Source organism: Saccostrea echinata, unplaced genomic scaffold, assembly GCF_033153115.1.
Source record: "Saccostrea echinata isolate AGI-Se365-2 ecotype Australia unplaced genomic scaffold, CSIRO_AGI_Sech_v1 ptg000025l, whole genome shotgun sequence".
Lineage (NCBI taxonomy): Eukaryota > Metazoa > Mollusca > Bivalvia > Ostreida > Ostreidae > Saccostrea > Saccostrea echinata.
Window position 1 is genome coordinate 7,118,848 of NW_026889774.1, and position 16,927 is coordinate 7,135,774.

Sequence of the window (16,927 nt, forward strand, 5' to 3'; positions counted from 1 at the left end):
ATGCAGAAAAAATAAACAATATATACTCAAAATACTGGCAGAAGCTAGATTAGATATTTCATTCTTACATTACTAGTCTTTTTAATGAATTGAGTATAAAATTTGCCCTTCTAGACCCCCTGAATGTGTAATCTACCTGTAGCACATTTCCCAGGTAATATAATCAGCCAATCAAAATGAAGCATTATCTATATCAGGCATTACTGTTAAAAAAACATTAAGAAGAATGATAATACAATTACTAATTTACTAGCCATTATTACACCTGTTAAAAATGTAATGAACATGTTGGAAAGCACACAAATGTTGAATATGGTGTTTGAGATATATATTTATATACATTGTGTGTTTGTTTTAAATAAGTAGGATTTTTTTATATTAAATTCTATACAATGGTACACACCAGTAGTCACAATACAACTTTTCATTGATATATATTTTCATTTAAGTTAAAATGTGCAGTACAATATTTTCAAAATATTATACTCTCATGTAAATTAGTTGAATCTGATTCGTCGAGAAACATTTGTTAAGAAACACTATTATCCACTGAATAATGAAGCCATGCCCTCCAGCGTAGCCACAGTTAGCATTGCTTGACAACGGGTGATATTCCAAAAAATTTTAACTGTGCAGAATTTATGCACGCAGGGTTCACTGTAATATGTATTTGTATAAAACATTCAGTAAAATATAATAAATAATGCATGTAGTTGAGTGTAATATTGAAAATTTTCACCCTCGAAAAACCATTGTATCGGCTGCGCCTCGGTTGACATTGATTTTCTTGGGGTGAAGATTTTCAATGTTACACTCAACTACATGCAATATTTATATATTATCACATATATCAGGCATAAATATTTTATTTGCTATAAAGCTTGAATTCATTACTGATTCAAAGAAAGTTTAATTGCAAGCCAGTGCAGTTTCTGACTATAGTACAATTTTTTTCAGCAAGAAAAGAAAATCACACTTTAGCATGTTTAGTGACATATTATTAGTAAGTTTTCAACTTTTTTTTATGAAAACAATGCATAAAAAAATCACTTCTCCAAATGTGTTTCCCAAGGGAGACTATACATTAATAAAAAAAAGTGTTTGACTGATTTTGATTAGAAATGGCTTGAAGAATTAAGTCCTAAAATTTAAATAAATTGTAGAATTACATGTTATACCATGTCAAGAAATACAATTCTGTGAAAAAATTGATTTTAACAAACTGTATGACAATCTCGCAGGAAAAAAGAATTTCCAAAGTTAAGGAAGCTCTAAACACTAACATAAAATGTTTTTTGGACTTCGAAAAAGTTATGCCACATAAAGGTATACATATTGAGTTTATCTAGTTCATTTTCAACATAGGTACCTACTATATTTCCCCAGGAATAAAATCAAAGACAATGAAGTCTTCCTGAACAGTAATTGCTGCTGTTTACTTACACTGGAGAAATACATGCAAATAATTTATTCAATTACTTTATCTTGATCCAATAGAATGTTTAGAATGCATTTATCAAGAACACATTGTATCTTTGACTGTAGATTCCAATTTAGACTATCTTGCATCTAAGGGCAGATCACTGTAACTGCATAAAAATACCATGGAATTAGTAATTTTCAGTGAGCAGTGTTTAGAGCTTCCTTAAATAATAACTGGTATATCATATTCAATCAAATGATGTTTTATGAATTACAAGCAGCATTTATACGACTGTGAGTCATGTTCCTGTACATATATGTTTATTTGAAGAAGGTTGACCCCCAGCTTACAAAAACTTTCATCAATATACTATTTCTTTATTCTTTAAAAAAAAATCAAGGATAAAAAAACACTTAAACCATTGATATATATTAACATAGGTACCTGCTTTAACCATTTATAGCTAATTATTTGTAAAGAGATTGTCTGACATACTATACTATAATACGGAGATCAAAGCTTTTTTAAAGCAATAGTTGTAAATAAGGTTCATAAAATTATGTATATTTTGTCTTCCAGTATGCCTAGAAAGCGTCGAAATTCTGTGATGCGGAAGAAAAAGTACCACTACAAGAAGGCCCGAGAAGAACAATCCCATGTACAGGTGGAACACAATTATGGCCAAAGTGATGTTCCTCAAACTGAAGAAGATGGATCCCCCTGCTCAGAATGTGAATCTGATAGTATAGACCCAAGCACACAGGAAATGGACATAGAGAATTTGGATTTGAATGCAGGCATCTTTGTTGGAGAAAGTGTTGAAGTTGAGACAGAGGAGGTGACAGATCAATTCGAAATTTTACGACACCGGTTAGCTGGAAACGTGCCTTCACCATATATTATGGACTTCTATGAAAAGGAACATAGCATTAACATTCTCCAGCTCTACAGAAAAGAACACAACACAGCTGTGAAGTCATCACTTGTGATTGGACAAGACTGCCATGTTCAGCTGTATGTTCATCGCACATTAATTCCTGAAACACATGATTTTTGGAGTGAACTTTCAACACAAGTCCACAATGGAAATGAGTGTTCAAGATTCTGGAAAAGCTTTTATAGTATGGAGTGTGCATTGGAAATCCTGATCCAGAATTCCAGGAATTGACACCAGTTGGATGTGGAATCTCAAACGCCTCATCACCAGAAACTTTAGCCTACCGTGAAGGTGACTTTTGTGCTGTCCAAGAGAATTTGTCATATTCATCTACCATCAGATCTTCCCAATGTGCCATGCTTGTTCTTGAAGCTAGATGTCCTCAATGTTCAAGCTATCGTAGACAGTTAAAGCCAAGAAAAATCCGTCAGGAAGAAAAAAAGAGAAGACATTATCTTTGAGCAGCACGTATAAACACAGGGATATGAACAGGGATATGCTTTTAAAGAAATTGGAACAACAAAAGGAACAAATCAAGTCCATGCAGCACACAATTGATAAAATGAGAAGAGACTGCGATAAAGAGATCATAAGAAATGGCATTCCTATGAATTCCGTCCAAAATCAGGAGGTAAGAGATTTGATGACCACATGTGAGGAAGAAATGGTACCAGCCTATCCTGATTGCAACTCTTTCCAACGCCTCTTTTGGGAACAACAACAAAAAAAAGCCATTAGACATGGGAAAAATGGTATGCGTTGGCATCCAACAATTATAAGATGGTGTCTTTACCTCATACAGAAGTCGGCAAAAGCTTATGATGCTCTTCGAGACTCGGGCTTTATCACACTACCAAGTTCAAGGACACTCTTTGATTATACCCATTATCTTACCAGTGCCTTTGGTTTCCACCCAGATGTGGTAAAGTTATTGCGCGAAGAGTGTGAGAAAAGAGAAATGTTTCAGGAAGAATAGAAGAGCTACACTGGTATTTTGTTCGACGAAATACGGATAAAAGAGGATCTGGTATATGATAAACACTCAGGAGAAATCATAGGCTATGTAAAGCTTCGTGACATAGGAGACCAACTCTGTGCATTGGAGAGAAATGTTAGTGGTGATGCCGGAAACTCGAGTGTAGCCAAATGTATTCTTGTTCTGATGGTGCGCAGAATAACAAGCGATCAGGGATAACAGCAGACTTCTTGTATCCAATAATTTGGAAGGCTGTGGAACTTTTGGAGACTGAGGTAAAAGTTAAAGTCCTCTTTCTCACCTGTGATGGAGCATCAGGTAATAGATTTTTTAACTTACATCGAGTTAATGAGGATGGGATTGTCCATTTCACTCCAAATCCACATGACCTGTCAAGAAAAATCTTCTTTATATCAGATGTACCACATCTGGTTAAAACAACTAGAAATTGTTTCAACAACTCAAATTCCCACTCAAATACAAGAAAATTATGGACAGATGGAAAAAGACATATCGTGGCTACATGTGTTGAGACTTTTTGAGGAACATTGCGAGAATAATTTGTATTCCACCTGCATGCCCAAAGCTCACAAGGTTACATCTTGACTTGACAGCTTTTAGCCGAATGAAAGTCAGTCTAGCAGCCCACGTGCTTAGTGATACTGTGGTGAATTCATTGGAATATCATTATGATGATACTGTAAGTGAGACAGTTAGATTCATCAGGACTATGAACAAATTCTTTGACTGTTTAAATGTGAGGAATCCATTTGAAGGCAGGAATAAACGTATTGCGAACTTAGACCCATACAGATTTACAGATGATGTAAGATTGGGATGGCTGAAAGAAAATTTCCTTGGTTACCTCCAAGAGTGGAAAATTTCTGTTAACAACAGAAGGAACCTATTCGACTCCTAGAAAGCGTCAATGCAGCTAAGCCATCAAATCCTAAATGGACTCAAAATTTCTACCCTTTCCAACACTGAATGTGTGCAGTTCATGTTGGAGCAAGGAGCATCTTATATTTAAACACACTGCTTCAACCAGGATCCCCTTGAACAACACTTTGGCCACTACAGACACAAAGTAGGACATAACAATAACCCAACTGTGTTTGAAGTCAAGAACATTTTGACACAAATTAGAACTGTAGGTGCTTTGGCTTTGGGACCAAAAAGAGGAAACATTCAGAGGGATGAAAATGCGAATGATGTCGACATAAACAATAATAAGTTGCCAAGGAGGAAGCCTTTGAGAATGTGAGTAGACCAAAGTGTGGCTGTTGCTTAAACGAAAAAAACTTTTTCTGTATACTATACAGTTAAAATTTTACCATTATTTATATTTAATTTATTTATATGACTTGTTTTTGTTTTTATCATACAGTTGTTGATTGTAATCAATTATCTGATTTGCAGTTTGTTTTATTTCTACAATGAAATAAGTTTCTTTGCCACATTTTACAAAAGAGCTTATAACTGAGACCAATAACTTTAGGTGATTGTAAAATTTTAACAGAATCCATTTGATATTGCCTGCATTATTATAAATATATCTTTTAAATTCTTTACATAGGTTAAACCAAATATTAAATTAATGTGAAAGAAAATTATTTGTAGAATTACAATTTGGTCTTAGTCACAAGTTCTTTTGTATTACATGGCCCTTGGATGAAACTGTGTAGCCATGCTACCAAAGCTGTAGAATCTCATGGAATGTCACTGTGACATTCCCCTGAATTTTTCATTGACAAGATGATATAATTACTAGCAACCTGGTTGATCATATGGGCTCTTGGAAAAAAGTATTACTGTATTTTGACATCTTAAAATAGATCATGTCTCAGCAATGCGTAGTAATATTCCACTATTTGTGATTTTAATATTCCAATACAAATTGAAATCTCTCCCCCCCCCCCCCTTTTCGGATCTGAAAATGACACCTCAAATTTTTCACAAATTTATTAAAAGAACAACAGTAACATTGATTGTGTCAAATACATAGAACTGTTGAAAGCACATTCATTAAATAACATTAAGTACATGACAAAAATGCACGCAAGTCAAGATAAAAAGTTCAGCAGTAGGCATTCATAATTTCCTAGTTGGTCAGTTACTGGTCTTTGGTTTAAGTGCCTGTCGAAGACTGTCACTTGGTTTCACAGATTTTGCATTCAGCTTCTTGCGGAGAAGTCTGGTCACAGCATACCCCTTTACTGTGGTGAAAACACATATAATGTCTTCCAAAATTGGTAATAAGTCAGTCTCTGGAAAATCAACGAACAACTGTGTCATGTAATGTTTTACCATGAACGAATCCATCATCAGCTCTTTTACAACACAACTGTTCAAAGAAATAGACTGCAAGTTGTTGAAATCCACTATTGTCCAGATGGTGTTCTCCAGTTCCCTCACAAGCAGGTAAAACGCATCTGTTGGTCTCAGCAAGCCACCAAGACTACTTTTAGTAAGCCACTTGTCGAATTCGGCAATGAAACTTGAGTTATTTTTTTCACATGTCAACTTCTCAAGGATATCCAATCGCTCGCAACGGTCTTCCTTCTTCTTTCTAAAGCTTTTCTTCTTTAAACTTTTCACAATGAAACCACAAATATAAAACAGAATTTGCTGGTCATTGTTGAAGAGTTCATTTGACTGTCGATCGGACACTGTTCTATTTTGTTTGAGCATAGTACTCACAATCTCACAGGGCAGGTCTAAAATGTATGTTTGAAGGAAATTCACAATATCCTCTCTTTTCTCGGTGCAGTCTCTTTAGATGAATTGATTCACACAGTCGTGCTGTAAGATACTTGACAATCTAAGGGCATGAAGTTTGGTGTAGAAAATCTCTCTTGAAAGGTTGTGACATGAATTCAGGCTGAAAATGTCTTTCAAATGGTTCTTGAAAAAAGAATCCAAGAATTATTGTGTGGTACAGAACATCGCAAGACGGCAACGCCGTTCATCGAAATCAAAAACCGATGCAATAAATTATGTATCTTATTGCAGTCTACTTGTGTGCCAAGTTATATTGAAATCAGACCAACATACATAATTAAGTGCATCGTTTTTTGATGAATGGTGTTGCCATGGTTACTAAAAATAGAAATTTCTGTGAAATTCCTTTAAAACTCTACTCCTCCTACAGGTATCATTTGATTTCAAAATAACTTGGCACACAAGTAGACTACACTATGATACATTATTTAGTGCATCGGTTTATGATTTTGATGAACGGTGTTGTCATGGTTACTAAAAATAGAAATTTCTGTGAGATTCCTTTAAAACGCTACTTCTCCTATAGTTTTGGTCCGATTTCAAAAGTACTTATCACACAAGTAGACTACACTGAAATACATAATTCTGTTTATCAGCTTAGATTTTGGTGAAGTATCGTAACAAAAAAAATGCATAAAAATAAGAGAATAAAATAATTGTGTGTATATTGTGCTGATAGAGATAACGGATGCTAACTCTATAAATAAAAATAATGAGAGATGCTGACCACGAGGGTTTGAACTTTTATCCTGTACGGTTCCAAGAAAATGATTCATTGGAATGCGGTTGTTTACTTGTTTATCAAAAGATATATTTGGTTAGAAGGAAGGAGCAACCAATAGTTTTAAAGTGACCAGAGGTCAGTTGTTGGTATAAATTAGCTACACCAATTAAAATTTAAAGATTATGCAAAAGATAGAAATGATTTTTAAAGTGCATTAGGAAATTAAAGAGTGTTGGAGGACAGAATAATGATAATTGAAATTCAAATTAAAATTTAAAGTAATTATTGCAAATTTCGAAGGAGTTACAAATATGGAGATGTAAAACTACAAGGATACACCTGGTTAGTTAGAATAATCTAACTGTGTCTCGGGACAAGCCCTCACCACAGTTAGAATACGTCCCATATACTTGCAATGTAGCAAATCGGAGTGGATCCACTCCGAAATGATTTTGAAGAATACAAAAGGAGTTGCACTGAAAATAACTACCAAATTAATCATAACAAACCTTTTTGAGATTGTATATGCCTTTTAACCTAAAAAATAATCCATATAAATACGAAAATTCAACTCATTTTCTCAACGTTTTTTCCTCGCTTCAAATTTAACGCCATGTTGACATTCGGAACTCTCTGGATTGTTCGTAGAAAATGAACAGAGTTCGAGTTATCGCCCGTGTTTATTTTGCTACATTGCGAATACACGGAACGAATTCTATCGTTAAACCGGGTCCGTAGGACAATATCATTTTAACGATAGAACATTCTATCTAACACCTGGTATAAAATGAGCGGACGGGCGGACGTAGTTCAGTCAGAAACTGGATTGTGCCTGTCTCTGCTTACATTTTATACAGGTGAGATCATTTTGTAGACTTGCGCGTTTTTTAAAAATTAGTAACATTTTCAGATGGCTAATTTTATTTACAGGTTAAAATATTTAAATTATAAGTAGTAATGTTTATTATAATGTTTAGTATCTTGTGTAAAATTATTTCTTGTAATCATTAATAAAAAATGGATTGTTTAATTTAATAAAAGTCGGAAACTGAAAATATATAAATAGTGCACGTTTTTAGGGTAACAGTTGAAATTGACACCCCAATGAAAACCATTGTCAACCGACGCGTCAGCGGAGGTTGACAAAGATTTTCCGAGGGGTGTCAATTTCAACTGTTACCCTCAAAAACGTGCACTATTTATTTTATTATACTGAATGTCTTATTGATTTCGGATGTCATTAGAAAAAATTCGGAGATAGTCGTTAAGTTCACTCTTAGAAAGCTCTCAAACTCCCCACTTCTATTTTTCTCAATAAGAAAGCTTCGGAAAAGATTTACCAACCTCTTTTTTGTTTGTTTGCTACTCAAAAAGTCCTTTATCATCTAAAGTTTGCACTCGCTAGGATGTGTTGTTTTCAAGTAAGCTACATCGGACGCAAGCTTTTATTGACGTCGTTTATTCGACTTCTTTCAAACGCACAACTGACGCTCTGAGAATTCTACGGTGAACCGTGCGCGCATTATTTGAACGCATGTGACATTTTCGTTATGTTACCCGTTGCCAAGTGTGTTGCTAACGCTGAGGATAACATTACGGATTGTTATATGCGTCTAAACCAATCAGATTTTAGTATTTAACATGAAAGTATAATAAAAAAATTATCATATATATTATTTGCATTCGAATGATGTCACAAGTATGTACCACGCTATTTCATGTTTTTTTTTTTTTTTTTTTTTATATATAACCTAAATGATATGACGAGGTTAAAATGTCACCTACCTATATGGTGTGAGGTTCGAACACAAAGTGGTTAATAAATATATTATATGGTTTCGATTTTATTTTTGTTAACTTTATTTTGTCGTATCGAATTTATTGTTTTAGGTAAGGTTAAGCATTGATGCTTTGCACATGTGCTTGTTTGGGTCACAACTTTTTATGTGTACAGGTTTATGTCATTATTTTTATGTACGATAAGGAACAGCTACCTTTTTATATTGGGTTAAATAAACAGAGAGTACCATCAGGGACAGTTATACTATCAATTAATAATTTATTTTTTTTTTGGTTCTCAAAGGTGGAAGACAAGATCGCAAAATTAACAATATTTATGGTAACGTAAACTCTGGGTTAAGCGAATAGTCTTAACCTGCAGTGCGAGTTTTATGGTCAGCGTTTTTGTCATACCAGTTGTTCAAATCGAAATATCTGGATTTTTTTTTTGTCTCACTACAGTTTGCTATTCTAAAGAGCCTTGCCGCCTCTACCCAGGTAAAAAGCCTAGGCAAAGTGTACATATTTCTTTTTTCATTTTTTTTTGTGTGATTAATATATTGTAATTTTTTTCTGACAGTGTATTTTATAATTGTATATCTCTGTGTTTGTATTTTACTCCATATGTATGTATGTATATATATATATATATATATATATATATATATATATATATATATATATATATATATTCTCGTATATTCTTTGTTCAAGCCATCTGAAAAAAAGTAATAAAATGAAATTTTATAAGGTACCTATTACAAAATACATGATCAGGCAATCCGAATGTGTTGCCCAGTATTTTTCTTTAACAAATTCCAAAATTTTTCATACTCCATTGCCTATTCAAATAACAAATGACGAAATTATTCAACGTTTGTTTCATTTGTTTCGGAATATAACTTTAAATAAATTCAAATTTATTCGACATTTTTTTTTCGAGGCATGGAGACTGGATACATTTATTGGAAATTAGTCATTTTTTTCGGATTTCTTCTGTTTTGATTATTTACTTTGTTTACTTGATATTTATACTTCGGAACATGCTCCCGGGACGTCGTTTGATCTCTTGTGATCATGTATTTTCAGTTGTTTGGATGTTCAAAGATATCGGCAACATATTTATCTAAAGCGTCAGATGTATGTAGAATGCCGCCGTTCAAAGTATTTCGATTAATTTATAACGGAAACACTGACGCATATTCGAAGTCGAAATTAAAAAAATGTGTGAGAGAACAGCTGCGTACATCTTACTATGATTTGTATCCTCCTTCATATTTGCTAGGTGTTGAAATTAATTTCACATATAAATGTGCATATTGTGCAACAATTTGTCCGCGATCCAACATCATTTATAGGGTTGCATGTTGTGGCACTCGAGTTCATGCTGATTGTAGGAACGAAATAAAAAGTGGGATGTTTTGTATATATTGTGGGAAAGAATTTCATTATAGGGATCTTCGAAAATATTCTAATCAAAATCATGGGTATGATCCTTTTCCGGACGAAGTTTTTTATGTAAAGATAGATTTTTAAATAGACATCCACTTTCTTGTAAATTTAATGGAAACATTACAGACAACTTTCATTTTCAGTGTTCGGCTTTATTTAAACTTCTCAGCGAGAATAATTAATCAATATCTTAATTTTTTTTGAAAACAAATCTTGTGGACAAGATTTTTTAATAGTAGGGGGAATTTATCGTAACAAAAAAATGCATAAAAATAAGAGAATAAAATAATTGTGTGTATTGTGCTGAGAGAGATAACGGATATGCTAACTCTATAAATAAAAATAATGAGAGATGCTGACCACGAGGGTTTGAACTTTTAACCTGTACGGTTCCAAGAAAATGATTCATTGGAATGCGGTTGTTTACTTGTTTATCAAAAGATGTATTTGGTTAGGAGGAAGGAACAACCAATAGTTTTAAAGTGACCAGAGGTCAGTTGTTGGTATAAATTAGCTACACCAATTAAAATTTAAAGATTATGCAAAAGATAGAAATGATTTTTTGAAGTGCATTAGGAAATTAAAGAGTGTTGGAGGACAGAATAATGATAATTGAAATTCAAATTAAAATTTAAAAGTAATTATAATTGCAAATTTCGAAGGAGTTATAAATATGGAGATGTAAAACTACAAGGGTACACCTGGTATAAAATGAGTGGACGGGCGGACGTAGTTCAGTCAGAAACTGGATTGTGTCTGTCTCTGCTTACATTTTATGGGTAACAGAGCCACTCCTTAACACCTGTGAGCCGCTCTGGAGAGGAAAGGGTCTCAGATCTTGAAGGAATTTGGAATTGTAATATTCCACAGTCATTTCGTAAAAATAAAAAGTTGACTTGGGTCATTCCGACCAAGCTCAAGGATTATAAGAGTTATAAGAGTTATTCCACTTGGTGCGTCCTCTCTCTGGCATAGCCAGAGATCCCGGGTTATATGAACAAAATGCATGATCGGCCCAATGTCATTCGGGACTCTTCCTCCTCAAACTTCAATGGTTGAGGTATAGGGAAACAAAACAATTAAGCTGGAGTCCGGAATGAGGTTGACCCGGTTATGATGGAAGTGTTGCCATGGTTACTAAAAATACAAATTTCTGTGAAATACATTCAAAATGCTGCTTCTTCTACAGTTTTGCTTTAATTTCAATGTAACTTGGCATGCAAATAGACTACACTGAGCTACATTATTGTCTTTATCAGTTTTTTTTTTTTTTTTGATATTGATGAATGATGTTGCCTTCGTTACTAAAATCAATATTTCTGTTAAAATCTTTTAAAAGGTTACTCTTCCTACAGGTTTAGTCTGATTGCAATAAATCTTGCCACAAAAAGAGACTAAACCAAAGATTATTACTCTATTTGTTGCTGTTGCAAAGTTTCCAGTCCAAGTGCTACCTTTCTTTTCCTTTGTTATAAGTACAAACCAGTAGAGCTAAAGTCTCGTCAGAGACTTCTGGTTGTTTTTAATTTGTGATGCTGGTAGGTCAATGCTGATTTTAACTAGGTCAGTGCTAGCTATGCTAGTTATATCCCCTGCTTGCTGATACTGATCCTGGGAATGCTGTTTTTTTTTTAAATGATGCTGATTTTTGTAACAAAATTAGTTCCCTGTACTGTATGGTGTACATACAGAGTACATGCAAACTGCAATATTGTCAGTAATTTCAAAAAGTTTTACTTTCTATCACAATTGTTTTAAAACATATTCTATTTAAATTAAATGTTCTTGTTGGTTGAAAGAAAATGTCGCATTATGCATATCAAAGTTCGAGTACAGTAAACACCAGACGACGCAGTCTTCTACTAATGGTATAAAAATGCAATTAATATGGACGTCAATGCCTAAATGTTTGATTGGAATTTTCGTGATAACTCTACAAGAGACTTATATCAGAGGTTTTAATTCTCTATTAAATACTACCTGTAGATAATGCAATTTTAAATCTAGTGATACATTTGAAGTGGTCTCAGTTCAAAGTCTAAAGAAATAACAATTCATGTATCGTGAATTACATGTTAGATCTCAAAAATGCCTACTGAAAAGGAATACTGCTATGCGATACATTTACCCTAGGAAACCCCGATAATATTATGATTTCAAACGTGTCCTATGGAAGTCGAATACATGTATATGTAAATATAAATACATTAAATAACTGAAATTGGCTTGACGTATTCATTCTTTTGTAAAAATCAATGATACTCTCATGCATCTTATCGTACAAAACTAAATGACTACCCGCGGGAATTTAGCTAATTAGGATGTAGTCATGACTAGGCTTTGAAGATAAACTTTGAACTGAAGGATATTAACCTTAAAACTCCTTGTGAATTTATTTTAGGCAAGGCTATTGTACGGCTTTGAATAAGCATTTATAATTGCTGTTTGCATGAACAAAGTTAAAACTATCAGAACTAGAGAGTTTGTTTTACTAATGTATACTTAGGCCTGCATAATTACAAACACGCTCACTTCAGACTTTCCGGTCGAAAAGAGATATAGATTCTATTTAAAAATTACTAATTATGGTTTAATAAATAACATTTATATACAGAATGATCAAGTAGCTGATTCCTTAGCCAATATCTATTCTAATTTTGCAGTACAATGCTTGTCGACAAGACCTATCCATCGGCAAAATGTACATATTCTGTGATATGTCAGATTTTATTCCCAAAAAATCGTTTGTTTGCGGCAAAATAAAAAAAAAGGAAGGCAAATAATTTTGGTCTATTTTCACTGAAAACCCTCCTGGATACCAAAAGAACTCCTCCAGCCACTTACATGTAAACTTGTTGACAGCCGGTAGGTGCGGTTTTGTACTAAATCACGTAAGAAATAAAACAAGAACATTTTCTTTTTAAACTAGAAAAATAATTCTTTACATTATTGTGACTGAAGTCATTTATTTCTTTTTCCTTAAAAAAATAATTTTCATATGCACTTTTACAAAATTGGTCTACGTTTTATGTACTTTAAAATCCCATACAAACCAGAAGTCTCTGTTGAAATTACCGCTGTAAAAAATTGTACTAGATATCTAGAGGAAGTAGTGGACTAAAAAAATACCAGGACTCGAAACACAGATTGGCTTATATAATTCTTTTTTTTCAATTTCGCTTAATGTGTTTTTAGCTCACCTGAGCTGAAAGCTCAAGTGAGCTTTTCTGATCACCAATTGTCCGTCGTCCCTCCGTCCGTTTGTAAACTCTTTCATTTTCAACTTCTTCTCAAGAACCACTGGGCCAACTTTAACCAAAGTTGGTACAAAGCATCCTTGGGTAAAGGGGAGTTTGAATTGTTAAAATAAAGGGCCAAGCCCCCTTCCAAGGGAAGATAATCAAGAAAAGACAAAAATAGGGTGGGGTCATAAAAAAATCTTCTTCTCAAGAACCACTGGGCTAGAAAAGCTGAAACTTGTATGGAAGCATTCTGGGGTAGTGTAGATTCTAAATTATTCAAATCATGACCCCAGGGGGTAGGTGGGGCCACAATGGGGAATCAAAGTTTTACATTGAAATAGATAGGAAAAATCTTCTTCTCAAGAACCACTTGGCCAGAAAAGCTGAAACTTGTATGGAAGCATCCTGGGGTAGTGTATATTCTAAATTGTTCAAATCATGACCACCGGAGGTAGGTGGGGCCACAATGGGGAATCAAAGTTTTACATTCAAATAGATAGGAAAAATCTTTAAAAATCTTCTTCTTAAGAACCACTGGGCCAGAAAAGGAAACTTATATGGCAGCATTTTGCTGTAGTGTAGATTCTCAGTTATTCAAATCATGACCCCCGGGGGGAGGGTGGGGTCACAATGGGGAATCAAAGTTTTGCATTGAAATATATAGGAAAAATCTCTAAAAATCTTCTCAGGAAATGCTAGGCCAGAAAAGCTGAAACTTATATGGAAGCATGTTGGTGTATTGTAGATTCTAAAGTGTTCAAATCATGACCCCCAGGGGTAGGGTGGAGCCACAATGGGGAATCAAAGTTTTACGTTGAAATATATAGTTAAAATCTTTAAAAATCTTCTTCTAAGGAAACACGTGCACTGGGCCAGAAAAACTTAAACTTATATGAAAGCATCTTGGTGGAGTGTAGATTCTAAATTGTTCAAATCATGACCCCCGGGGGAGGGTGGGGCCACAATGGGGAATCTAAGTTTTACATTAAAATATATAAGAAAAATACTTAAAAACCTTCTTCTCAAGAACCACTGGGCCAGAAAAGCTGAAACTTGTATGGAAGCAATTTGGTGTAGTGTAGATTCTAAATTGTTCAAATCATCAGCTTCCAAGGGAGAAAATCTGGTGAAAATCAGCAGGGCAAAAGATACTCAGGTGAGCGTTGTGGCCCATGGGCCTCTTGTTATATTGGTATCGAAGGACTGAGCTGGTCATGACATAGTGTTTGTATCTTTCATAAAGGCACCGAGTAATCGTGGTCTATCGACGGGGGCATTGTCATCTGGGGAAATTTCCATGAGTTACCTGGAAACTAGATATCCTTGAAACGGTGACCTGCTCAACAGGCATTTATGTAAAGTACGTTAGGATGTAAGGAATCGGACTTGTCTGGTTCATTCTTCTCCCATAAAATCCTGGTGGGTTGTGCAGTATGAGAGGTAAAGATCATAACTGATATCTGAGTGAATTTCATCTCCACTTGGAGCCATCTAGCCCTAACCTTATTTAAAGAATAAGCATACACATGTATGTCAAAAGTCTAATTCCATAAACAGTCCTTTGAAAGGAGATCTAGAGAGAAATATGAACAAAGATTTAACACAGAATGTTATTTAATCCTTGATTTTTGATGAAGAAAATTAGATCAAGGTCACTCTACCCACAAGCACTCACTGTGAAAAGTTTTGGCTAGGATTTACAAGGGGGTAGACAAATACTTAAGACAAGTACCGGTGTTTCACACAGATCTGCTTTGTCTTTACCTAGAAACTTAATTTAAGGTAACTGCACACCCTCATTCATTGGGTACTCTATGGGTGAAGTATGAGCTAAAAAGAGCCAAGAGGAGAGAAAATATGCTCCGGACAGATTTCTTAAAACATCTGCTATGATCTTAACCTTTATAAAAAACGGTTCAATGTCACTGCACACTTTTTACCAACAAGCATTCTCTGGGTGAAGTCTGAGTAAGATAGGACGAAAGGAAAAAGAAAAGGGACATGATTTTTTTCATAAAGGTTTCCTTTCAGCTTTACTGTTGATCGAGAAAAGTGGTTCAAGGTTAATGCACACATCCGTCCGTCTATAAACGTTTGTTCTCGAGAACCACTCGGCCAATTTCAACCATTTAAACTTGCCTTATAGTATTCTTGGATGATGGAAATTCAATTCTGTTCAAGAGTAGAGCCTCGCTCTTTTGAAGATCATTAAGAATTAGTGAAATATTGCGATCATTTTTTAAAGCAAATCAGACTAATGACAAGTCAAACTTTTACGATCGATGTTTTTACACAAAGGTAGACTAATGACAAATAATTCAAAGATACAGACTTTTAACAATCGCGTTTAAAGACATCATCTTGCCCATTCCATTGTCGTTATGACCACGTTTGCATTCGTTAATTTGACTTACGTTTCATACCAATTGTAAGGCTATTGTTTAAGCTCACTTAAGCCAAAGGCTTAAAGTATCCTTGGGTGAAAGGGATTCCATTTTATTCAAATAAAGGGTCTTGTTTCCTTTTAAGGGAACATAATCAACAAGAAAATTTAAAATCCTCTCAAGAACCATTGGGAAAGAAAATTGCTTGAAAGTTTCCAGACGTACTGTGAAATCAAGTCTGTTCAAATCATTACCCCGGGATCAAGTTGGGACCAAAATAAGGGATCAAAGTTTAACATGGGAATATATAGGGAAGAATGTTTTAAAATCTTCTCAAGAACAGTAGGACCATGAATAGCTATATAAATATAGATCTCCAGGAAGTGCAGTTTCAAGTTTTTTTTTTAAATCGTGACCGCTTGGGAAGTGGGAGGCCAAAAAAAGGCACTCAAAGTTTTATATGAGGATATGTAGGGGAAAAAAATATTTAAAAACCTTTCAAGAACAGAGAGCCATGATTAGATATAGTAATATACAAGCATAATTTAGGGAGCACACTCAGGTAAGTTCAGATAAAGGCCCTTGAGCAAGGGTGGGGCACAAATAGGGAAACACTATAATTATGAGGATTTTTTTTAAAAGTAGGTCCATACTCAATTGCATACATATGGAACCACTCCCTAGTTGTGAGGTGTAAAGTTTTTTCCCTTCAAATTATGGATCCTGGGGTACGAGGAAGGTTTTTTTTTACGAAGCGGGTTTTTTTAATACTCAAAGCATTTTTACTTCTGCAAGACAGCAAGGACACAGGCACTTGTTTCGTATACAGTTCACCCCAACTCTGTCTTTCCAGAAGGTACCTAATTCAATTTCAACCCCCCCCCCCAAAAAAAAACAAAAACAAAAACGAAAACTCATATTTCATTAATTTATCAGTTATAAACCTACTTTAACAAGATTTAGTTCGCTTTAAGAGATTTTTTTTTTATTTTCTAATGAATCGTTCCAGGCATCTTTCGTCTAGCCTCTATGTCTTGCATGTCGACATATTTGACAGAAAAATAACTTGCACACATGGGGCAGAAATATGCCACCATAGATCAGATTTTGGAATGAGTAATTATAAAAATCACTTTCATGCAATTTAATTCATTTAATACATTAATGATATACTGATAAGAAATGCAATTATCCTGAGAAAAGTTGTCATGAAGCAAACTGTAAATACC

General features: G+C 34.3%; 1 pseudogene; it reads left to right on the forward strand.

The window, feature by feature from the left end:
• The first annotated feature begins 2,003 nt into the window (after positions 1-2,003).
• Positions 2,004-3,336, forward strand: LOC133192850 (uncharacterized; annotated as a pseudogene).
• The last annotated feature ends 13,591 nt before the right edge of the window (positions 3,337-16,927 follow it).